We start from the raw sequence: 16,495 nt of genomic DNA, 5'->3' as shown, positions 1-16,495 counted from the left end.
AGCTTATGAAGAAGTGAATACATGATTAGCCTTCATTGTGTGCTACAATTCTGTGAGGTCCTTGGAGACTCCCTCAAGTTGGGTTAATATGTCTATTGTCCTAATTTTCTTTACATCTCTGGATTCTTAGTCTTTCTTCAAATTTATTTAAGATATCCTAAGACTCGTTATGAGGTTTTATATGTGGAGGTTGGAAACTGAAATAGTGTCACTTTCCATCTTCATTTTAATGAAGTGAATGTTTTTTCCTTTTATGATTAAAAGAAGTTGGTGGTAATATGAAATTTTGTATACTTATCTAGGTTTCTAGCCTTTATTTTTGTTGTTCATTCATTAGGAATGGATAATAACCAAATTCCTTTTGAAACCTGCCTTGTAAAATGGCCTTTCAGCGTTGTCAATCGATTGAATTATAATTTTGCTTTGTACCCTTCTATGGAAGCAACATATGTTGAAATAGACCTCCAATTCTTTAAGTTGGATTCATGAGCGGTAGTGGATAAATCCCCATTTAAGGATTATGATTTGCACCGGCATTGTAAAACCCACACTTTTTACACACACAAAAATAAACCGGACTCTGGTCGGATCCAGATCCGACCCTGATCCAAACCCGGTAAGACCCTATTAAATTATGTAAATCAATCTTGTATTTTCGTATATATATTTTATATATATAAGGTAATACATATACATATATATTATATATGTATACGTATCTACCTATTATATATATATAAAATATATATATTGCTAAGGGTAGTTTAGGCATTTTACACATATTCATTTTCATGAATATGTTTTGTAATTTTTCTTTTTATTTTTTCTTTATTTCTTTTCTTTAATTAATGCAGCTTGTACTTGCCTTGGGAGGGGCCCAACCCACTAGTCGTTGGACCCCTCCAACAGTCACATTTGTGACCGTTGGAGGGGCTCCAATGACTATGTGGAGCCCCCCTCCAAGGCCTCCTAAATGCCCTATAAATATGGGCTGCTCCTCTTGTATTTCTTTAAGGGTTTTGGGATTATTGCCCAACCTTTTCTTGTTTATCAATCTTATGAGTGCATTTTCACATTTGTGATTTTGTGTTCTTGTGTTTTTTGCACAAGTGTTCTAAGTGTTCTTGGTGTGTGTATGTTTACACATTTATTCTCAAGGAATCGATTAAAGTATCTTTTTGAAGATACTTTTACATGGTATCAGAGCGAGGTTGAAGAAGAAGGATTGTGATTCGCCTTTACTTGCGTTCCTCGAAAAACGTGCCTTCAAGCTTTTTGGAATCGAAGTGGATCATCTTCTTCGGGCAATATTTTAGAAGCTTCTTTTGACAAGAAAGACGCGAAAAAGTTTTGAGGTAGTATTATTTCTTGTCTTCTTTCCTCTCTAATGGGCGAAAAAGACTCTCATTTCTCTCTTGGGTTTAAGCTTAATGGCTCAAACTATCATGTTTGGGCCGGGAATATGGAAGCCCATATTAAAGGAAAGGGGCTTTGGGGTTACGTTCATGGATCTATACCGGAACCGGAACCGGAACCCAAAATCACCATCATCGAAGGAGGAGATATTAAGATTCTTGAAGGGGAGGAAAGACAAAGGGCTCTTGAAGAGTATTCCAAAAAACATGATGATTGGGAAATGAAGAACTTCAAGATCTTATCTTGGATTTTCTCATCCGTTGAAACCAAGATAAACGCCAATATCATCAAATTCAAAAAGGCTTCCGAAGCATGGGTGTATCTTGAGAAAATGTACACTTCAAGAGATTTATCCCACAGGTACTTTCTTCAAAAGAGAGCCTTGACCCTTCAACAAAATGATATGAGCATTCGGGAGTATTTTGCCGAATTATCCTCTATTTGGGACGAGCTCGCAATTCTTGAACCAAAATGGAGTGGAGAAGCTATCAAATTGAGGCACAAACAACTTGAGGAAGACCGGTTCTTCAATTTTTTTAAATGACCTTAGACCCGAATTTGAACAAGTTCGGTCCTCTCTTCTCTCCGCGTTCACATCTCCCGCACTTGAAGATGTTATCACCAAACTAAGTGGTGAAGAAACACGTATGGGGATTGTAACGACCCCAATCCATACCCTTTTAAAAATGCGGAATATTTTTTTTTTTCTAAGAGTTGCGGAAAACTTCCCAGAGACCTGGGGTCCCTACAGTTCCAATTTCAGTTGGATAACCACACACCACAAACGAAGTTGCAATTATCATCCATATCAACCAACTAAAACTCTTTTATTAATGAGAAATAAAATTTCAAAGACAAAGTTTTCTTCAACTGAAAATAAAATAACAATTGCAGAATTTAAAAGAACTGAAAGACAAAAGAAAGAGCCAATCTATCCTCTACTGAAGCTGATAAGCCCAAGTGTAACTCATCCATCCCCAAATGCATGTCCAACTTCACTGTTCACCCTTACCTGTGAAAAACCAACAAAGTAGGGTGTCAGAACCGAAATTCTGAGCACAGCTACTTCTAAAGAAACAGGTGAGAGAAAGAACATGAATAAGATTTCATGCAGTGATTTGAGTGAATGCAGATATAAAATTTGCAACATTTAAATATCTATAACTACCAATAATTGCATTTCCTCACCAGTCAGGAACAGTACAGCAATGTCACATATCAATAACTAAATAACCAACCTTTCAGCATGATCTCACAAAGTAAAACGTATGCAACCACCAAATGATGTCATGATATCAAGAATGATTCAAACATGCATGATCTAATGCATAACAGAAAAATGCATGATTATGTGCAATGCATGATTTCTTCTGTTATCTTTCATTTAAGTTCCATCTTTCCATATGCATGCCCTATTAGATGCACACATCTTTAAGTTCCTCTTTTTAATTACCGTGGCCCGCGGATATACCAAACGGGTACAAACCCCGAGGTCAAGTAGGTTCCCAGGGTAGCTTAACACACAATTTGTATTTTATTACTGGGTTCCAACTTAGCCCTCGACCGATATCAGGAAACCGCACCATCCATCGGAACATTAGACCTCCACATCTAATGTCGGGGACACAAGGGACACCCCACGCCCACAAGTGCCACTTCCTTGGTACCATAAACTCACAGCTGTGACTAACACACCACTCCCGGGTAAAGTGGCAGACTCTCCCTAAAACCGTGGCTAGGAGAAGAACCTCAATATCGGGTTCAGGGGCAACAACACACACGGAGTTTTTGTATCCTCATAGTCTCCCCAAGACCGGATAACTAAGATTCTCATACTCCAGATGAGATATCCCAGAAGGTATATTACACTGTTCTTATTTATTATATTTTTATTTAATTCCATTCTTTAAGTTTGCAACACAATATGCAAAAGTAAAGTGAAAACCCCGCATCCTCCCTTGCAGGGACCCATTCGGGACTCCAGCCCGTGTAAACACACAGAACAGTGTAGTAAAGTGCAAACCATCTTATGTGGTTTAAGTGATGCATCTAAAAACATATATAAAAGAAAACCCAACCCACGGCTCTCCAGGCCGGTGATGGTCCCATAGGCCATCGGTGCATCACATAATAAAACCAAGTAGTGTCTCATTTACAACACTTGGCCAAAATGCCAAAAGCATATATATTCATGCAAATATAAACCCAAACATATGCATGTCATAATTCATTCATATGCAATTACAATATGTGTATGTTACCTACATCACATATGGATCTTAACCAATCCATGGTTTCTTTAAGGGTGTGAGTGTACATGTACCATTTCACATATAAATCAAGTGTACATGTTCAAGAAGACTTACTAATAATTGAATCATGCTCACACTCATGCGTACCATAGTCATAACAGTCAAGTGAAAACATAAATCTCCACGACAAGTGTATCCCAATGCACATCCATATATGCCAATATAACCATGGACATGAAACAACAACACTCACAAGCATGGTTTCAAAGATTCATGTGCAAGGATTCACATATTTATACCAAAATATATGTTGTCATCCATTGATTAATTTTATTATATCATGTGAACACCCATGCATGTAGATTCAAGCAATAAAGCATTAGTTTCATGATTGCTCATGCCCATGAAAACAACTAGACAACGATATCCAAATCGAGCATAACAAATCAAGTCTAAGCATATTAGCATTTTCATTCACTTGTATGCAAGGAGCCAGGTCTAACACGATTAGCTAGTATTTCTGAAAACTTTGACTTTAGTGTGCTAAGAGGTATGCTTCCAAGTAAGTTCCAAGAGAGTATTTTACAACTACTTAATTTGTTATGAAAGAGATGCATGGTTGGAAACAGTACTGCAAGCAGCCAAAAATGCAATGCAAGCATAATAGTTTTTCTTTAATATTGACACTGAGTATAAAGCCATTGATTAAGACTACTGTAGTCAAATGAACACTTATAAAAGAATTTCTGTACATAAAGTGACTTATAGTTTCTTTACAAAAATATACACAGCAACACTATGGATTTGATTGGTATTCTTCTTCACAACAGTGACATTGCCATTTAGATGTACCAATTTGCATCACATAAGTAATGTGCTTATTCATCACCAATTTCAGATAAAAGGATGCTAGCCCTCCAAAGTCACTCTTCAATGTTGCGGTTAATTCATGTGATTGTCCTTTAGTTCTGGGCTCACCACAAATATGCCATAGACACATCCTGTTAATAGATGTTTTGATCACAACCCAGCTGCTAGCACTGTCGCAACCTTGTAGTTGTAGCCTTACCTCTATAGTGTATGATCCATTTCCTCGACTTAAGGAATATTACAGCATTGCTAGTCCCCAAATAGGACCAGCCACATAAATACCTCATACCTAGAATTGGAACATTCCTGTGCATGTCCAATAAGACCAAACATCAAATACAATTGCTTATTGTAGCATGATTTAACTTCAAATTTACCAATGAATTCTCATCTTATAATAACCCTAATTAATGATATTGTAAATGCATAAGTCGGCAACCAACATCCTTGCTGCATCCAAGTTAAAGAGGTTTCCTAGTAACTAAATTTGGTTTCCAAATCCTGAAGATGTCAATCCAGATCTCAGTCTTCATATGTTATCATTTACATTTATCCTCGTGTATATATATCAGTATACCTATTACACCATACGACTGACGATTCCACAAGATAGCCAACATATAGAACAAGTTGTTGCTTTATTCACACACACGACACCTGGACCGGACTTATTTCTATTAACACTTAAAAAGAGTTCTGGGTTCCCCTAACCCATCAAGACTTCCAACATTACACGCTTCAACAAACCTGCTGCCAATTTCAAAGTCTATGACTCAATGTTACATTGTACTCTAAAATTTAATCTCATCTTTTAGCCCGCCCTTACCTACATAAAATATCAACCTCCAGAAAAATATCTCCCACATCCAAGAGTCATTTACATCATTCCAACAAAAGAGAATATCACAACAATCATCTTTGAATGATGAACATTACACAGATTCAAATATTTTCTTTTTAAATTTGATATGTTAAACAAGAATGCATCAAATCTGTATGCACAAAATGAAGGATAAGTTTTATACTAAAAACAAAGGATCTGATACAAAAACCCAAAAAAAAAAGCATAAATATCTTTAGCCCTTCCCACACTATGACATACAGCATATTGAAATACAGAAAAGTAATAAACTCACAAAAAAAATGCTAAACATCGAGAATTAATCATTAAAGAGATATAGATTTTTGCATAACAACAGGCTGGAAATAAAAGTTACATAGAAATCCCAACAGATCCTACATTATAATCGAAAATCCCAAAAGAAATTTCGAACCACACAAGGCATACTTGAAATAGATATGTATGTAAAAGCACAACCACCTTACTACCAAAGGTTCACGGTTTGGGGCTCCCCAAGCACCTAAACCCCAGATCCTCCCCTCACGGTGGATTTCCAGCAACCATTCAGCCGAAATAACAAAGATAAAACCCCCAAAAACAAAATTTTTGTTTTGTTACTGACGGTAACCCCTCCACACACACACACACGTATTCGAACCCCTCATCAGGAAAAATCCGAAACCCCCAAATCATAGATTTGGGGTTTTTGGTTTTGGGTTGACATAACCCCAAATCCTACACTCAAACCCCCACATGGAATCGAATCTATGTTCGATTCCTCACCCCGATTCCAAGGAGCACCGTACCTTATCCGGCGATCCTTCCGGTGATTGTAGGCTGGGGACGTGAAATAGGACCGACTGGCGTCGCTTCTTGCTGCTGCCGTGACCGGGGAGCTCGCTGCAGTCGCTGATGGCTGTTGGTTGCTCGTCGGCGACCTCCTCCTCTTCGATGCACACTGACAGAGAGAGAGAGACGGGGGAAACGAGAGAGAGCCCGAGAGAAAAGGCTGAGTGAAGAGGGGCAAGACCCCCTCTCCACTCCCCCCTTTATCGGCCCCAAGCCCTCTCCCTTTGCCGAGGGGCGCGGGGTCGGTTACGCCCTGCGTAACCCCCCTGCTGTTTCTGCGATCGGGGTTAGGGTTCTCCCAGACCCCTAACGTTGGCTGAAGGTATCGGGCAACCCTTATCGGGTTGCCTTAATAAAACCTACCTTCCCCCTTTTAAAATCAAGAGGGTCGGGTCCGGGTCCCAGCCTGTACCCGCGACGCTGGGTCCATTATCAAAATGGACCCGGTTCGTCAATAGTAACGGATCCTTAGCTGGATCCGGGTGGATCCAACTGTGGGTCCGACCCCCTTGTTCCAAAATTTTCTTATAATTAATATTAATTATTTATAAAATTCCGAATTTAACATTATACATAAATTTTTTTAACCCCCATCAATATGGATCCGCAAGTCGGATCCATGTGGGTCCAACTGTGGATCCTCGAGTCCACTTAATATATATGTATATTATATTTCTATAGTATTACCAATATTAATATTATTTATTTATGATTATACACACATATATATATATTTAGATATATATAAAAAATATATATATATATATATGGATCCGGTATATGGATCTCATACCCATCTACGCACCCCTATTGAATGATTATTCTCCGAATTATTTAATTAATTAAAATTATTGTACTTATACGTACATATCAAATTTACGAGGTAAATGTATGCGAAAAACCCCTTTATGGGTCCTGGATCTGTAATTTGGATCCAGGCCCAATTTGCAAAATTTTATAATATTTCCGGGTTTTACAGGGATTAGCAAGAATAATCCTAGCATTCTTGTTGCCTCTTCTACTCAAGAAGATGGTGAAATGGTTAATGCCGTGTCAAGACCGGAGAATAACATGAAGACCTATAGACCTCCTCATTTCAAGAACCAAGGTCAAGGAGAAAATGATCGGCATGGCAAAAGAGACTATAGCAAATTGAATTGCTACTTTTGTAAAGAACCAGGACATATCAAACCTATGTGTCCTAAATGGAAGAAATTGATTGCAACGGCTATGGCATCCCAAGCAGAAGAACGACCTCCATCATCAAGTGAGTCTCTTTCCCTTCAACAAATCGTAGAAGCATTACAACCTCTTCTCAAGGGAGCCACTTCTGGAGCCGCTATGTCATCCTCTTCCCCCGGTAAAACATCTTGGCTTTTAGATTCCGGGGCATCCTTTCATATGACCCCTAGCTCTTGCCCTCTTTCAAATCTTTCTAAAAATTCTTTTCCATCATTTGTCTCAACCGCGGACGGAACATCTCTTGAGATTAAAGGAATAGGTAATTTTGAAAGACAAGACTTCTTTATTCCAAAAATTCGTTTTATTCCAAAACTTAATTTAAATCTTCTTTCCGTCTCCCAACTCTCGGACCATGGTTGTGATATAAAATTCTCTTCTAATAAATGTTGGATACAGGATCGCCAGTCCGGGAGATTGATTGGGGAAGGCTCTAGAAGAGGAGACCTCTACTACGTAGATTTTCTTCAAGTTCCCAAGAGTCAATTTTGCAACGTCGTTCAAAACAAAGATATTCATGTATGGCATAAGAGATTGGGTCATCCCAATATTGTTAAAATCTCCTATCTGCCTTTTGTTAAACATCTTTGTAAAAGTGATTTTCTATGTAATGAATGTATTCTTGGGAAAATGAAATGCTTGCCTTTTTCTTAAAGATCCATGTTTACGACAAAACCATTTGAGATTGTTCATTCCGACGTATGGGGTCCGGCTCCTGTGATGTCAAAAGGAGTTTTTTCATACTATGTGATTTTTGTGGATGACTACACTAGGTTTTGTTGGATCTATTTTCTTAAACATAAACATGAAGTTTTTTCAACTTTTAAAAGTTTTCATATGATGATTTCAAATCAATTCAATGGATGCCTAAAAATCCTTAGGTCCGACTCTGGAGGAGAATACCTCTCAAATGAATTCAAAAGATATCTTGAAAATTTTGGTATTCTTCACCAAAAATTTCTCCGAAAACCCCTCAACAAAATGGGTTAGCCGAACGAAAGCACCGGCACATCATTGAAACAATTAGGACTTTACTCATTTCACAAAACATTCCAAAGAATCTCTGGGCTGAGGCAGCTCTTACCTCTGTCTATCTCATAAACAGATTTCCATCAAAGAATTTAAACAAAATTTCTCCCTTTGAAAAACTATACGATAAGGAACCTGATTATAACAGGTTAAGGATCTTTGGGTGTAAATGTTTTGTTCTTACTGATAAGAATGACAAACTTTCGCCTAAAGCCATTCCTTGTGTCTTTCTTGGCTATTCTGAAACCCAAAAGGGTTTTCGTTGTTATGATGTCAAAAGTGATAAACTGTATGTTTCCAGAAATGTGAGTTTTTTGGAAAATCTAAGTGGATTCGAACATAGTGACCCTCATAGTGAAAATATGGATTATTCTTTTCTATTTGATTTACTGAATAAAGACGATGATACTAGTGATGATGAGTCGGATCAAAGTAACCCAAATGAATTTGAAACTGAAGAAAACATCCCCTTGCTTCCTTCGTCACATCAACATATTGATGAAGGATTACCTAGAAACCCTATCACCTATACTCATAGAGATCGAAGCAACTTTAGAAGTGCTCTTGACAGATATGATGATGCTAGTCCCAGTACCGATCAGAATGAAGATATCCCTCGTAGAACCGAAAGAAGTAGAAGGCCTCCTTCTAGGTTCATTTCCTATGACTCCTTTTTACCTAGATATAGAGCCTGCCTTAGTGCCATTCACTCCTATATAGAACCTAGAAATTTTGAAGAAGCACGAAAGTGCCCTGAATGGATTAATGCAATGGACAATGAACTTGAGGCTCTAAGAAAAGCCAAAACTTGAGAATTTCAAAATCTTCCTAAAGGTAAGAAAACAATAGGGTGCAGATGGGTTTTCAAAGTTAAAACTAAAAGTGATGGATCCCTTGAAAGGTATAAAGCTCGTTTGGTTGCGAAATGATATAGTCAAGAATATGATATTGACTATGAAGAAACTTTTGCTCCTGTAGCTCATATGGTCACTGTCCGATGTCTTATAACCGTTGCTTCTATCAACAAATGAAACATCTATCAAATGAATGTTAAATGCCTTTTTAAATGGCGACTTAAGCGAAGAAGTTTATATGGATGCTCCACTTGGAATGGAGACTCCTAAGGGAAAGGTGCTTCGTCTTCAAAAAACACTTTATGGTCTAAAACAAGCCCCCATGGCTTGCTATGATAGGTTTAACTCTGTAATGATTGAAAATGGATTTTCCTCTTGCTTTACTGACACTGCTCTATTTGTTAGAAAATCTAATGCAGGGATTGTGATTTTACTATTATATGTTGATGACATGCTCATCACCGGGAGTGACTCTAATGGGGTTAAGAGTATAAAATCTATCTTAAAAGATAAATTTGAAAAGTCTGATTTGGGTTTTCTAACTTACTTTTTGGGGATTGAAGTAGCATACTCTCTTAGAGGATATTTCTTATCTCAAACTAAGCTTGCTTCTGAGATCATTGACAGGTCAGGTATTACAGATGAGAAGCTTTGTGAAACTCCTGCCGTAGTAGGGGCAAAAATGAAAGTTGATGATGGGGTTCCACTTATAGATCCTACACCCTACAGACAGCTTGTAGGATCATTGATGTATCTGAGTATTACTAGACCAGATATATCCCATGCAGTCCATACTGCAAGTCAGTTTCAGCATGCGCCTACATCAGTTCACATGAGTGCCATCTTACGAGTCGTAAGATACATAAATGGTACTCTAAATAAGAGAGTTTTTCTGTCCTCTTCTTCCGATTTAAAATTAATGGCTTATACTGACTCTGATTGGGGAGGTGACCCAAATAACCGTCACTCCACCACTGGTTTTTGTGTATTCTTAGGTGACTCATTAATTTCATGGAGATGCAAGAAGCAACAAAAGGTGTCACTCTCCTCAATAGAAGCTGAATATCGTGCCATGACAACTACTACCATGGAGATTGTTTGGATTCATCAACTGGTAGAAGACATGGGGATCACAATAGAAGGGCCCACCAAGCTGTGTTGCGACAACAAGAGTGCAATCTATATTGCGAAGAATCACACCTTTCATGAGCGGACCAAACACATTGAAATGGACTGTCACTATGTTCGTGAAGCATATCTCCGAGGAGTCATTGATCTTCCTTATGTCACGTCCGAATATCAGTTGGCAGATTTCTTTACTAAAGCCTTGTGCGCTCGCGGTTCAACTTCCTTCTTGGCAAACTATCAGTCATCTTGCCCTATGTTTGAGGGGGGGTGTTAAATTATGTAAATCAATCTTGTATTTTTGTATATATATAAGGTAATACATATACATATATATTATATATGTATATGTATCTACCTATTATATATATATAAAATATATATATTGCTAAGGGTAGTTTAGGCATTTTACACATTCATTTTCGTGAATATGTTTTGTAATTTTTCTTTTTTCTTTATTTCTTTTCTTTAATTAATGCAGCTTGTACTTGCCTTGGGAGGGGCCCAACCCACTAGTCGTTGGACCCCTCCAACGGTCACATTGTGACCGTTGGAGGGGCTCCAACGACTATGTGGAGCCCCTCTCCAAGGCCTCCTAAATGCTCTATAAATATGGGCTGCTCCTCTTGTATTTCTTTAAGGGTTTTGGGATTATTGCCCAACCTTTTCTTGTTTATGAATCTTATGAGTGCATTTGCACATTTGTGATTTTGTGTTTTTTGCACAAGTGTTCTAAGTGTTCTTGGTGTGTATGTTTACACATTTATTCTCAAGGAATCAATTAGAGTATCTTGTTGAAGATACTTTTATAGACCCCCCTGTGCCTATTTAAAACACGCAGAGGGGCAGGGTTTCTCGTTCGATAAACCCTCCCCCCTCCCGTTGCCATCTCTCTCCTCGCTCGCCCTCCTCCCCCGCACCGCTCCCTCTCTCCCGTTTCGTTTTTCAACCACCCGCAGTCGGCAGCCCTGCTCCGCTGCCTTCCCCCGACGTTGTCCCTCTTTCCCCCCTGCTCTTTCGCTTGCCTGTTTCTGCTCCCTCTTCTCTCCCTTCACTCTGCCTCTCTCACCTCTCCCTCGCTCGACTCTCGCAATCGAACCCTCACTGACCACTCCCCTCTCTCGACCTCGACTCGTCGGAGTGGCCACCATCGCCGGCGACCTCTTGTCGCCCCCTCTCCTCCTTGCTCCACGACGCCACCACCGACCCACCTGTTGCCTGAATCAATCAGCTTTACCCCAACCCGATCCACTCCCCTCTATCGACTCGTTGGAGCCCACCCTCGTATGAGCTACCCACCGCTGACAACCTTCTCCCTCAAGTAACCTCCCGGTCCCCCGTTCTTTTCTCCTCAGAATAGCAAGGAGGGGCGATGCCCCCTTCCTGTTCCCTCTCTCTGTCTTCTCTCCCCGATCCCACCCCATCTCTCTCTCTCTTTGTACCACCGAGGTGGTATCCCATGTGGTAAGCAGGGGCCTCTGTCAAGCTGGATGACCAGGATCGAACCCCTCTGCCATATGGGGGTGACTATTGTTCTGGTAGGAGTCGGCCTAACCCCAGCTCCTGCCTCTCCTCCTCCTCGCTCTCTTCCTTTTCTTCTTCTGCTTCATCTTCCTTTTCTTCTTGCTTTTCCGGCCGGCAGGCAGAGGCGACACCCTTGCTGCAGGGGCAAAGCCCCTGCCTCCTTGATTTTTCGGTAGGCAGGCCCCCTACCTTTCCCTTTTTTTTTTCGATATTCTCCCGTTGATTCCGGCAGGCAGGGGCGAAGCCCCTGCCCCCTCTTCCCTTTTTTTTTAACTGAGGAGGGGCGCCGCCCCTCCCTGGTACCTCTTTCCAGCAAGAGGGGTGCAACCCCCCTGCCTTTTTTTTCTGTCAGGCCGGTGGCCGATGGGCAAGGGCTATACCCCTGCCCCCTGCCTCTTCTTGCCTTTCAGTAGGCCGATGGCAGGGGCATGCCCCCTGCCCCCGTTTTCTTTTCGAACCAGACTGTGAGCAGGGGCTGCGTCCCTGCCCCTCTTCTGTCAAATCTGCAGGCAGGGACTGCGCCCCTGCCCTTTGCTCTCTTCCTCTATTGATCGACGAGTAGGGGTGCAACCCTGCCCTATTTGGGGTCTCGACCCCCTTTTATTTCCAAGCATTTGTATATGGGGGTTAAGTATTCACCATTTTGGTTTTTCGCAGCTCGCGCAACACATCTCGCTCGTGCCCCCAGGTCCGAGCCTTTTGTCACTTACACTTGGAGGCGACCGCAACCCTGAAACTCCCCAAGGTAGGGAAAGTTGCGCAAAGGACAATTAGTGAACTAAATTAAGCGATTAACATTTAAACGAAAAAGGATATATATATATATATATATATATATATATATATATATATATATATATATATATATGTGTGTGTGTGTGTGTGTACGCTTCTGACTCAAGGATGCAGTTTTGCGATCCTTGTCCTTTTTGCTTTCGCATTTACGACTTTCTATCTTTACTTTGCCGCCGCGCTTTAGTGCACAAGTAACACCCAAAAAATCCGAGACTTGAAACTTTTTATGAAAAAGTTTCAAGCTTTAAAATCGATCATTTATCAGAGTTTGAAATAGAGGTTCAGCGAAAAATCATGTTTGAAATAGAAAGTCCCTGGATCTTGGGCGCATTACAGCTCAAACTTTCTCTTGCACAACGGATTTGCAACACTGTACATTTAAGAAATCAAATAGATTATGAAAATGTAATTTTTAATAGTTTAAGACTTGTACAAAGAAGAGATTTTCAAGGAAACCTTTACGTAAATTTATCAAAATGTCCTCAGTTGCAAAACGTTAGGAAAATAGCCTCATCTTGATCTCATCACGTCATCGTGCCATCGCAAGCCGCATTGACCTATGCATCACCTGCCCATGAAATGAGCCAGTTTCATGAAAAACTGGTAGGTGCACATACAGGACAATATAGAACAAAATTGAGCAAAATAAATTTAATACAAGTATATAGGCAAATCAATAACTGAATCTAGGATAAGTAGTTTAACATTACAAGTGTCATATTGCAAACTATCATGAACATAATGCTATAATGCAAGCATTTAACTCGCACGAGTAAGCTAGTTGCCACAAGCAAAGTACTCGTAAGCAGTTAAACTAGCAAGAGCGAAGTTACAACAGGCACACACCGTTCAATAAGTAGTAGAGCATGTCACATGCTACAATTATCACACGTGCATAATTCAACAAATTCTGTGATTAGATTTAACTTATGTTTCAATATTAACCTGCCAAGCGGGTACGCACAAGACACGACTCTAGAAACAACCGAGACTGATCCGAGGGTTTATTATGCTATGTGTTTTATGATGCCCCGAATAGTTGACTGAGTTCGCTCTTAAGGGGACGGTCAATGACCAAGAGAGAATTTCTCAAAGCATACGTAAACAATGGATGCATCCTGCTCATGGGGAGCTACCACCTAGGATAATTATGGTAGCCCCTTTCCCCTAACTCCGATGACTGAGGAAGTCGAATCATTTGCCCATGAGGTGGTTATTAACAACCTGTCCATTGGAGTTTTTGTACCTTCTCGTCCTCTCTCTTGACGGGAGTTAGCGGGTCGAATGGGTGTGTCAGGAGTTAGTTAATTGAAGACCCATCCTGCATGCTCTGGTCTTTCAACCCAATTCGAGCATCTTGCCTGTGAAGGCAGAATCATCACCATTTTAGGTAATCTCAACATTGTGCCATTTGCATGCATCGAGGTTGCCACAACCTCATCCAATCATCGTAACACATACGTGATGTACCTGTCCAAAGGTATGGCTATACATGTCTACAAGTACGACTACGATGAAAGGGTAACATAAATCAATGCAATCATTTTAGTTTAAATTTGCCATGTATGTCATTTGTACGTTTCGAGGTTGCCACAACCTCATCATTCGATCATCGTAACACCAACGTGACGTACTTGTCCAAAGGTACTGCCATACCTGTCCAAAGGTACGACTATGAAAAAAGGAGTAACGGTTTCTCAAAAGAAACCCCAACATTTATCTTTCATAAAAGAAGTGATACAATAATTACTCAGTTTGACAAGATCAAGTCTTTTAAATTATATTAACAACAATGGCATATTGCACGATACAAGATCGTCTCAGATCTCTCATCCGATCATCATAGTACTACCATGCTGCGCATGTCTACAAGTACGTTACGATGAAAGGGGTATAGGTTTTCCAACAGAAACCCCAACACAAAAATTATGCTAAGATTCAATGCAAATCAGAAAAATGCTCCAATGTCGTATTCTCTCTCTTTGGAGCGATGATACAATATTGCATGCAGGAGATCGCTAAGGATCTTGCTTTCGTTTTTCAAAGACACGTCAATTTGGGAGACTTGATTGTTATATCGCAACTCCCGAAACCTTCGAGCTGCTTTGCAAGACTACGCACATGATAACTTGTAACCCTTTTCAGAGTTTTCGAGTCATATCAAAATATCAAATTATAGTTGTAAAACATTCTTTTAAAAAATGCCGACTTGGGAAAACTTAGTTGCACTTTCGCAACCTGCTAGACTTTCAATCTTTGCTTTTGCAAAACGGTGCATTTGAAAATTGAATTCGCATAAGGAATCCTTTTTAAAAGGAACTGTTGCGTACAAGCGCAACTCGCATCCTTTGAAGATGAGCGAAACCAGGATATATAAAAGACTGTATTTACTTGTATATCACAACTGCGAGCATGTGCACATTATAGCGTGCTAACAAAGTACTAAGTAATACTCGATGTGCGAAATCGCATATTGAGCGAAAAATGCACAAGCAAAATGCATGAGGTATGAAACCGTACCTCGGCCAAATATCTGAGCAAGCAAGTAAATGTGCAAATAATGCATGAGGTACGAAACCGTACCTCGACCAATAAGCGTGCAGACAAGTAAATACGCAAAGCAAATAGGTATAGGAAAAATAAAGTAAATTTAGGCATATTTAGCATGGCCATTTTAATTATTTCAACTTAATTTGGTTCATTTACAACCCTTGTTGTGCAGCTTTCTCCTACCTTGGGAAGTTACGATCGTCTCAGCGTAGGTGATGACGGCTCGGGTCGGGGGGTGCGAGCAGGCTCTGTTGTGAAATTCTGCGAAAAGGTAAAAGCGTGAATATACAAACAATTATTCAAAAGAAAACATATAAAGTGCGGGGCAAGCCTGGTTGCCTCGATCGAGCGCAAAGGTGGGACTCGACTGTTAGGTCGAGCCTGACCAAGCCGCGTAGTGGGTTCGATCGTCAGGCTGAGCCTGACCCCCTGGCCCAATAAGCCTAATGCGGGAGTAGGCGGGACCTCGCTTCTTGCTTGCAGGAGCCGCAGAGGCAGGGGCATAGCCCCTGCCTGAAAAGAGGCGGTGGAGGCAGGGCTACGCCCCTGCCGAAAAAGCACGTCGACAAGGGTAAGGCCCCTGCCTGACAACAATATGATAAAGGCAGGGGGCAAGCCCCTGCCGGACCAGTGAATCAGCATGGGGCAAGCCTCTGCCGCAAAAGCAAATCGGCTTGCTCCTGCCTGACGAAATACGGGGAGGAGTCTAACAGGGGGTTTCCCATTTCGTTGCATGGAAAGGGCAACACAGAGGCGAGGGGAAGGGGGGGGGGGAGAAGGGTTTAAACGAAACCCTCACCCCCTCGTGTTTTAACCCTAACGGGCCTGGGTCGGGTCTGGATCTTACCCGAGTCCAATTTTTTTTGTGGGTTTCACGACACAGACTTTTGTTTTCGCATTTACTACTTTCTGTCTTTACTTTGTCATCACGCTTTAGTGCACACATTTTGCTTTCGTATTTACTGCTTTCTATCCTTACTTTGCCGCTGCACTTTAGTGCACAAGCTACTGCTTTACGCATTTATTTGCTTACACATTTATTTAGCTTGATGTGCGGTTTCGCATATCAAGCATCACTTTTTGTCATTTACTTTGCCGCCGCGCTATTGTGCACATGCTCTTGTTTATGCATTTATTTAGCCAGGGTATAA

At 40.5% G+C, this 16,495-nt stretch overlaps 1 protein-coding gene across 1 annotated transcript in view; it reads left to right on the top strand.

Annotated features, from left to right (window-relative positions):
- The window catches only part of LOC149848647 (digalactosyldiacylglycerol synthase 1, chloroplastic-like), a 54,340-nt gene that overhangs the window by 19,829 nt on the left and 18,016 nt on the right, over positions 1-16,495 (top strand). The gene's annotated exons all lie outside the window — the stretch shown is intronic.

This window comes from Nuphar pumila, chromosome 1 (genome assembly GCF_984573655.1).
Source record: "Nuphar pumila chromosome 1, dmNupPumi1.hap1.1, whole genome shotgun sequence".
Classification (NCBI taxonomy): domain Eukaryota; kingdom Viridiplantae; phylum Streptophyta; class Magnoliopsida; order Nymphaeales; family Nymphaeaceae; genus Nuphar; species Nuphar pumila.
The sequence above is the reverse complement of the archived record's forward strand: the minus strand, read 5'-3'. Positions and strand labels throughout refer to the sequence as shown.